The 6,158-nt window shown below is 42.5% G+C and overlaps 1 protein-coding gene across 3 annotated transcripts in view; it reads right to left on the reverse strand.

Annotated features, from left to right (window-relative positions):
• Nucleotides 1–6,158, reverse strand: part of TMEM225B (transmembrane protein 225B) — a 53,181-nt gene that overhangs the window by 31,365 nt on the left and 15,658 nt on the right. The window contains exon 1 of one of the 3 annotated variants that reach the window (XM_006150153.3): nucleotides 951–1,079. The exons of 1 other annotated variant lie outside the window; for it this stretch is intronic. The gene's annotated coding sequence lies outside the window, so the exon portion shown is untranslated. Of the gene's footprint in view, nucleotides 1–950; nucleotides 1,080–6,158 lie in introns of those variants that run through there. One more of the 3 variants, XM_027772508.1, reaches the window with a different exon arrangement.

A 6,158-nucleotide genomic window follows, 5' to 3' on the forward strand; every position in this document is an offset into this window, starting at 1 on the left:
TTAAAAAAAAAACTCTCCCCAGGCATGTGGGTGTGCATGCCCAAGATCTCAAAAGGAGAAAAGAAGTGAAGGGATTGTGGTGTGGCCACCACCCTCCTCGAGAGTTATTTCTCATTTTCTGTCTCTCAGTTTCTCTCTCTCTCTGTCAAGCACATGTGCCCTATAACAAAACTCTCTTAAAAAAATTTTTTTAATTAAAATGTTCATATGAGAAGTTTAACTTCATTTTCCATCAGCAGGTGGCCGACCTGTCTATTGTAATCCACTGACAAAGCACCCTCTCCTGGAATTTACACTTTGGGTAGAAAATGTATTTTCTCAAATGATGAAGAGGAAGTGGGGTTAGAGTGACCAGGAGTCCACTTTTTCCTGTTTTTTTTTGTTTGGTTGGTTGTTTTTTTGTGGTATGGGACAGGCTTAGCCAGGTTCATTTATTTATTCATTCACACAACATTTTTCTGAGCTTTTCCAAGCAAGTTAACAGGTACTAGAATGACAGATCCTCACAACAGTGCTATAATAATACTGCTGCAGGGGCCAGCAGGTGGCATGATGGTTAAGGACACTGGACTCCTATATGGCCAACCAACCTTCAAGTCCCAGACCTGGTGACTTGCTTTCTCACTTTCTCTCTCTCTCTTTCTGTTTCTCTTGTTCTGTCCCTCTCTGGTCAAATTTAAATTAAGTAATTAATTAATTAAAAAGTTAAAACTTAGAAGAAAACAGTACTGCTGCAGGTTTGCTCCATAGAGAAAGAACATTAGCTACAGGCTTTATTTATATGTGATAGAATTCTGGGTTAAGAAACAAGTCAGTAGTCTTGCACCTGGAATTTTTTAAGTATGAAGTTAATCTTGCCCATCTGATCTGGGACCATGGTTGGAAGGACAAATACTGTATCTAAACTTTGCCTAAATGACAAGGGCAACCCAGATTGATTGGCTTCTCACCCTTGCTCTTCGGATTCTCCTGCTCCAGGGATGGACACATGGACTCTGGGGACATTTGCTCAGGCAGCTTCTCCATGGGACGAGTCCAGTCTCCAATGCTGCTCCCAGTCCAAAATGTTCTCTAAAAATTCTTCAGAACACGACACAAAGGACTGGCAGTCACTTCACGAACGGGTGAGAAAGGATATAAGGGAAATTGTAGATGCAGCGTTCCCGAGAGGCTTCCAACCTAGGAGAGGCTATCAGAAGCTGTCACTTCATGAACGGGTGAGAAAGGAGGATATAAGGGAAATTGTAGATGCAGCGTTCCCGAGAGGCTTCCAACCTAGGAGAGGCTATCAGAAGCTTTTCTTTCTCCAAGTAGGATAAGTGAAATCAACGACCCGACCGTCCCCTGCGAAGGATGCAACCAGGCTGGCAGAAACCAGACGAGGTGCCGCCCACTGTTCCAGGACACCAAGTAGGTGCGTGCTGCCTCAGCCCAACCCCACCAAGACCTCCCGCGCTCACCTCGGGTCCTTAGCTGCACACCGCTAATTGCGACAGCGCGGACCCCTCAATAGTACTCTCGCGGGCATCCGCAACGCTGAACCCCAACACTCACTCAAAGCACACTGTGCTCAGAAACAGACCAGCGGCCTCGGCCTCCAATCCGGGATGATCAAAACTTCAGAGTCCTTTGCGGGCACTTCCGGGGCCCATCTAGGCAGCTCGGAGGTCTCTTCTCGGTCGCAGGTTCTCTAAGAACCGCTAGGGAACCTGATTCAGAGAGGGTTGTAGTGCGCACTCTTCGGGCGTTTGTCCTTCCCCAAGGAGCGATTGGAGGAAGATGTGATTACCTGCCCTTCATTGCTAAGGGGCGATGGATTTACCTGCCCTTCATTCTAGAGGGCCTAGAATCTAATTTGGTCGTTTCCTTCTTTCTCATCGCCACTGTCTCCAGTGCATCCTATTTGTACTCACTCCCCTCCAATTCTGCCTGGTGTCACTAACATTCATGTCATCCCTTCCCCTTACTGATCACAGGACAGGATGACCCTGTTGGGCCAGAACTATTTACCTTCATCCCTCACCCTTTGTCACTTCACCCCAGCCCCTTCCAGCTTTATCTGTAGTATGTAAATCAACCAAACATACTTGACCAATTAGCTGAAACAGGAAGAAAAGACTTAGAGAAAGGGCCAATATCTAAACAGCCTACTAAGCCAGCTGTATAGGTTTGCCAGAGGCATACTTGATGTTGAAAGGGGGAAGGGAAAGGTTAAGCTCCTTGTTCAAAAGAGATTTCCTATTAAACTCAGAAACAACAGCTACCAGTTAGTTACAGGGCCCTTAAATTGACATTCTTTCATTCTCGCAACAATCCTATGAAATTGTTTTGTGTTTTTTGCTCAAACTAAAGCCTGGCATGTAACTACACCTATAAGGGACAATGGAGGAGACTGTAGAGATTTGTAAAACGGGGAAAAGAAAAAGACAGATGCTTGTAACTAAGACTCAGCTGTAAATGTGTAAAAATTTAGTAAACTACAAGTATCAGAGACTATTCTTTTTTTTTTTAATTGCCAGAGGGCCTGTATGCTGGCCTGGTGGAAGGGGTAGCATCCCCATCCCCAAGAGGGTATGGTCACACCACAATCTCTTCTCCATTTCTTCATCCCATAGGGACTTGGGGCATACACACGCACATCCAGTGTTTCTCTTTCAAAGATTTTAAGACCAGCAGGTAGCATGGTGGTTGAAGGTGCTAGACTCCCACATAACTGATCAGAGTTCGAGTCCCAGACCTGGTGGCTTGCTTTCTCATTTTCCCTCTCTCTCTCTTTCACCTCTCTGGTCAAATTAAAGTAAATAAATAATTTGGGGTTCTATTCCCAGACCTACCTTAAACAGTCTTTTTTAAAAAGAATTTTTTTTTATTTGCTATATAATTTGAACATGAGAGATAGCTGTCCATTTGCTGACACCATCAGGGAGCACCAGTTACGAAGCAGTCCCTATCAGTCCAGGAAACTTGATCTTTTCTCAAGTCATGCTATGGTTCGGATCTTTTGCCCCTGAAAGTTTCATGCTTTAGAATTCAGTGCGCAGTGTAATGGCACTGGGAGGCAATGAGACCTTTTAAGAGGTGAGACATAGTAGGCAGTGACTGGATCACAGAGACACTGCCTTTGTGAATGGATTAACTCTGTATTGAGACTGGGTGAGTTCTCAGCCTCATAAGGGGTTAGTTCTTCCAAGAACAGGTTGTTTCAAAGGAAAAATGGCTTCTTCTGGGTTTCTCTCTTCCTGCATGTGTCTGCCAGTCTCTGCTTCTATCTACCATGTTGGGTCATAATACCAGAGGCTGGTCTGATGCTGGTCCCACATCTCTGGGTTTTCTGGCCACCAGAAATGTAGACCAAATAAACCTCCACTTTTTATAAATCACCCAATCTTATGTATTTCTGTTAGCAACACAATAGCAGACTAAGACAAATCACATGGTACATTTTCAAAATCCAAGGTATCCTTTTCCAAGCAATATTAGTCTTGTTAAATATTTGCTCATTCACATTTTAAAAATTTTATACTATTGAATTTACTGGGTTTGATTAGTATTTGCATTAATATTTTAGCACTTAATATGACCAGTATCTTTTATACTATTTCATTTAAACTTTCAGTAATAATGCTATTACTGGGACCAGCAGTTAGTGTAATGGCTATGTCGCTGAACTCCCATGTAGCCGACCACAGTTCAAGTCCTGGACCCGGTGGCTTAAACTCATGCTGGGTGCATGTGCATGCGTGTCCAAGATCCCGAGAGGAGAATGGAGAAGGGACTGCGGCGTGGCCATCCCCCAGGGGGTGATTTCTCACTTCCTGTCTCTCTGTCTCTTTCTGGCGAGCGCACGTGCCCTGTATCAAAAGCCTCTCCAAATAAAAAAATAAATGCTATTACTGTGCAGACAAGGAAACTAGAAAGGTTAAATACAATTTCCAAAAGCTCCTAGATAATAAACAGTAAAGCTCAAATATATTCAATAGATACGTCTAATTCCAGTCATTGCTTGGAGTCCTACTCTAACCTATGGTCATCTTTATTCATTGGACAGCTTAAGTCATTTGATTTGGTTAACTGTACCCACTGGCTAGCATTGATTATCGGAATGCCAAGTTATTTATCACTGAATGAATAAATGAGGTTATTTTTAGATGTAGAAAACCTCACTGTGCCTTGAAGACTCCCTTAGGGGGCTCCTCTGAACTTTGTTTTTAAACCTCTCTTCAGCTGCCCACTCCCTATTTCCTAGGGTAACACATTTCTTCAGGGAGCTCACCTGTTACTTTGAAAATGATGTTTTCTCTACCTCTGACCTGTTATCCGTTTTGCCTAAAACATTCTCCTTGTTCCTCTTCCATTATTTCCCACCTTTATGTTAATATTTTACCTCTATCTACCCTTTTATTCAATGCAAGTCTAGTAATTTAACTTTCTTCTTCCTATAATGTTTTCCATCATTGATATACCAGAAGTGATGGTAAATTTTGCTAAGGATAAACATTCATCAGCAAGTCCCCATTAGCAGAAAAATTATGAGCAAATCGGAAATGGAAATATAAACCTGGTGACGAAGCAGGAGTATTTTGGCAAATCCATACACCTGGCCCAGTTGGATATTGGCTGTTTCTCAATTTTTCTTGGCATTTGGTGAATTTGGGAGCTTTGACCTCTATGTCATTCTCGAAATTTAAGGGTTCAGTCACAGTGACACACACAGCTAAGGTATGGCTGGGTCCTATTCCCAGCCCAACCTCAGTAGATCAGGTGTAGTAGTGCATGCTTATAGCCTTGAGACTGCACTTCTTGTCTGCACAGTAACAGCATTATAAAAGTTAGATAAGATTAAAAAAAAGTCATAATAAACGCTCAAAAGCTATTAATACAAACACTAAAAGAAAAATGAAAGTAAGTTTGACAGTTTTAAATCTGTCAGTTTTATGGGAATGAGCAAATCGGTTGTCAGAAAAGTTGTAAGGCATTTTTGCATAGAAAAAAAATGTCAAGACTTCTCAGATGACCCAATATTTAGCAGTAGAAGACTAACATTGCCTGAGGAGCGATACCCTGTATTTGGAGAATTTACATATATGAATTGTCTGGTTTTGTGTCGCTAACAGAAATATACAAGACTGGGTGATTTACAGAGAAGTTAAGTTTATTTGGTTCTTAATTCGGGTGACTGCAAAGTTCAAAGGTGTGGGGCTAATAATGAGCCAGAGAACCATAATATAGTGAGATCCTGTCAAAAATCTCTCATGGGCCAGCAGATGGCATGGTGGTTACATCACTGGATTCCCACATAGCCGACTGCAGTTCAAGTCTCAGACCCAGCAGCTTGAAATTCACCCCGGGCGTGTGTATGTGTATGCCCAAGATCCCAGGAGAATGGAGAAGGGATTGCAGTGTGGCCATACTCCTGGGGAGTGATTTCTCACTTTTCCTCTCACTGTCTCTCTTTCTCTCCAGTGAGCACATGCACCCTAAGGCAAAACCTCCTTAAAAAAAAAAAATCTCTGGGACCAGTAGATAGCATAATGGTTACATTGCTGGATTCTCAAGTCTCGAACTTGGTGGCTTAAAACTCACACCGGGTACATGTGCATGTGTGCCCAGAATCCCAAGAGAATGAAAGGATGGCAGTATGGCCATCCTCCCTGGAGGATGGTTTGCTTTCTGTCTGTCTCTCTGGCGAGCACATGTACCCTATACCAAAATCTCTTTAAAAAAACAAACAAAAACCTCTCATAAGGAAAATTAAAATAAAAACTGTCTAAATCAAGAAGGGGGTATGACTAGCTCCTATAAAAGGTCAGGATATTCTCTCCTAGTACTTCAGAACACACTGAGAGCATTTAGGATCAGTTGAAAAATGACAAGATTCAATATTGATTCATTGGGATATAACAGGGAATGAAAAGCTACTTAAAAACAAAAAACGTCCTGGGTCCATCAGGTGGCATGGAGGTTGGAAGTTAAGGCAGTTGGAAGTTAAGACCTCACATGACCAGATGCGTAGTCTCAGACCTAGTGTTGGAAATCATGCCAGACATGTGTGCATGTGCATGCCTGAAGTCCCAAAAGAATGGAGAAGAAATTGCAGCATGGCCATCCACCCTTCCACTATTAATTTGCCATTAATGTGTGATCCTAACAAGTTCTTT

Source organism: Tupaia chinensis, unplaced genomic scaffold (assembly GCF_000334495.1).
Source record: "Tupaia chinensis unplaced genomic scaffold, TupChi_1.0 Scaffold000279_1, whole genome shotgun sequence".
Lineage (NCBI taxonomy): Eukaryota > Metazoa > Chordata > Mammalia > Scandentia > Tupaiidae > Tupaia > Tupaia belangeri.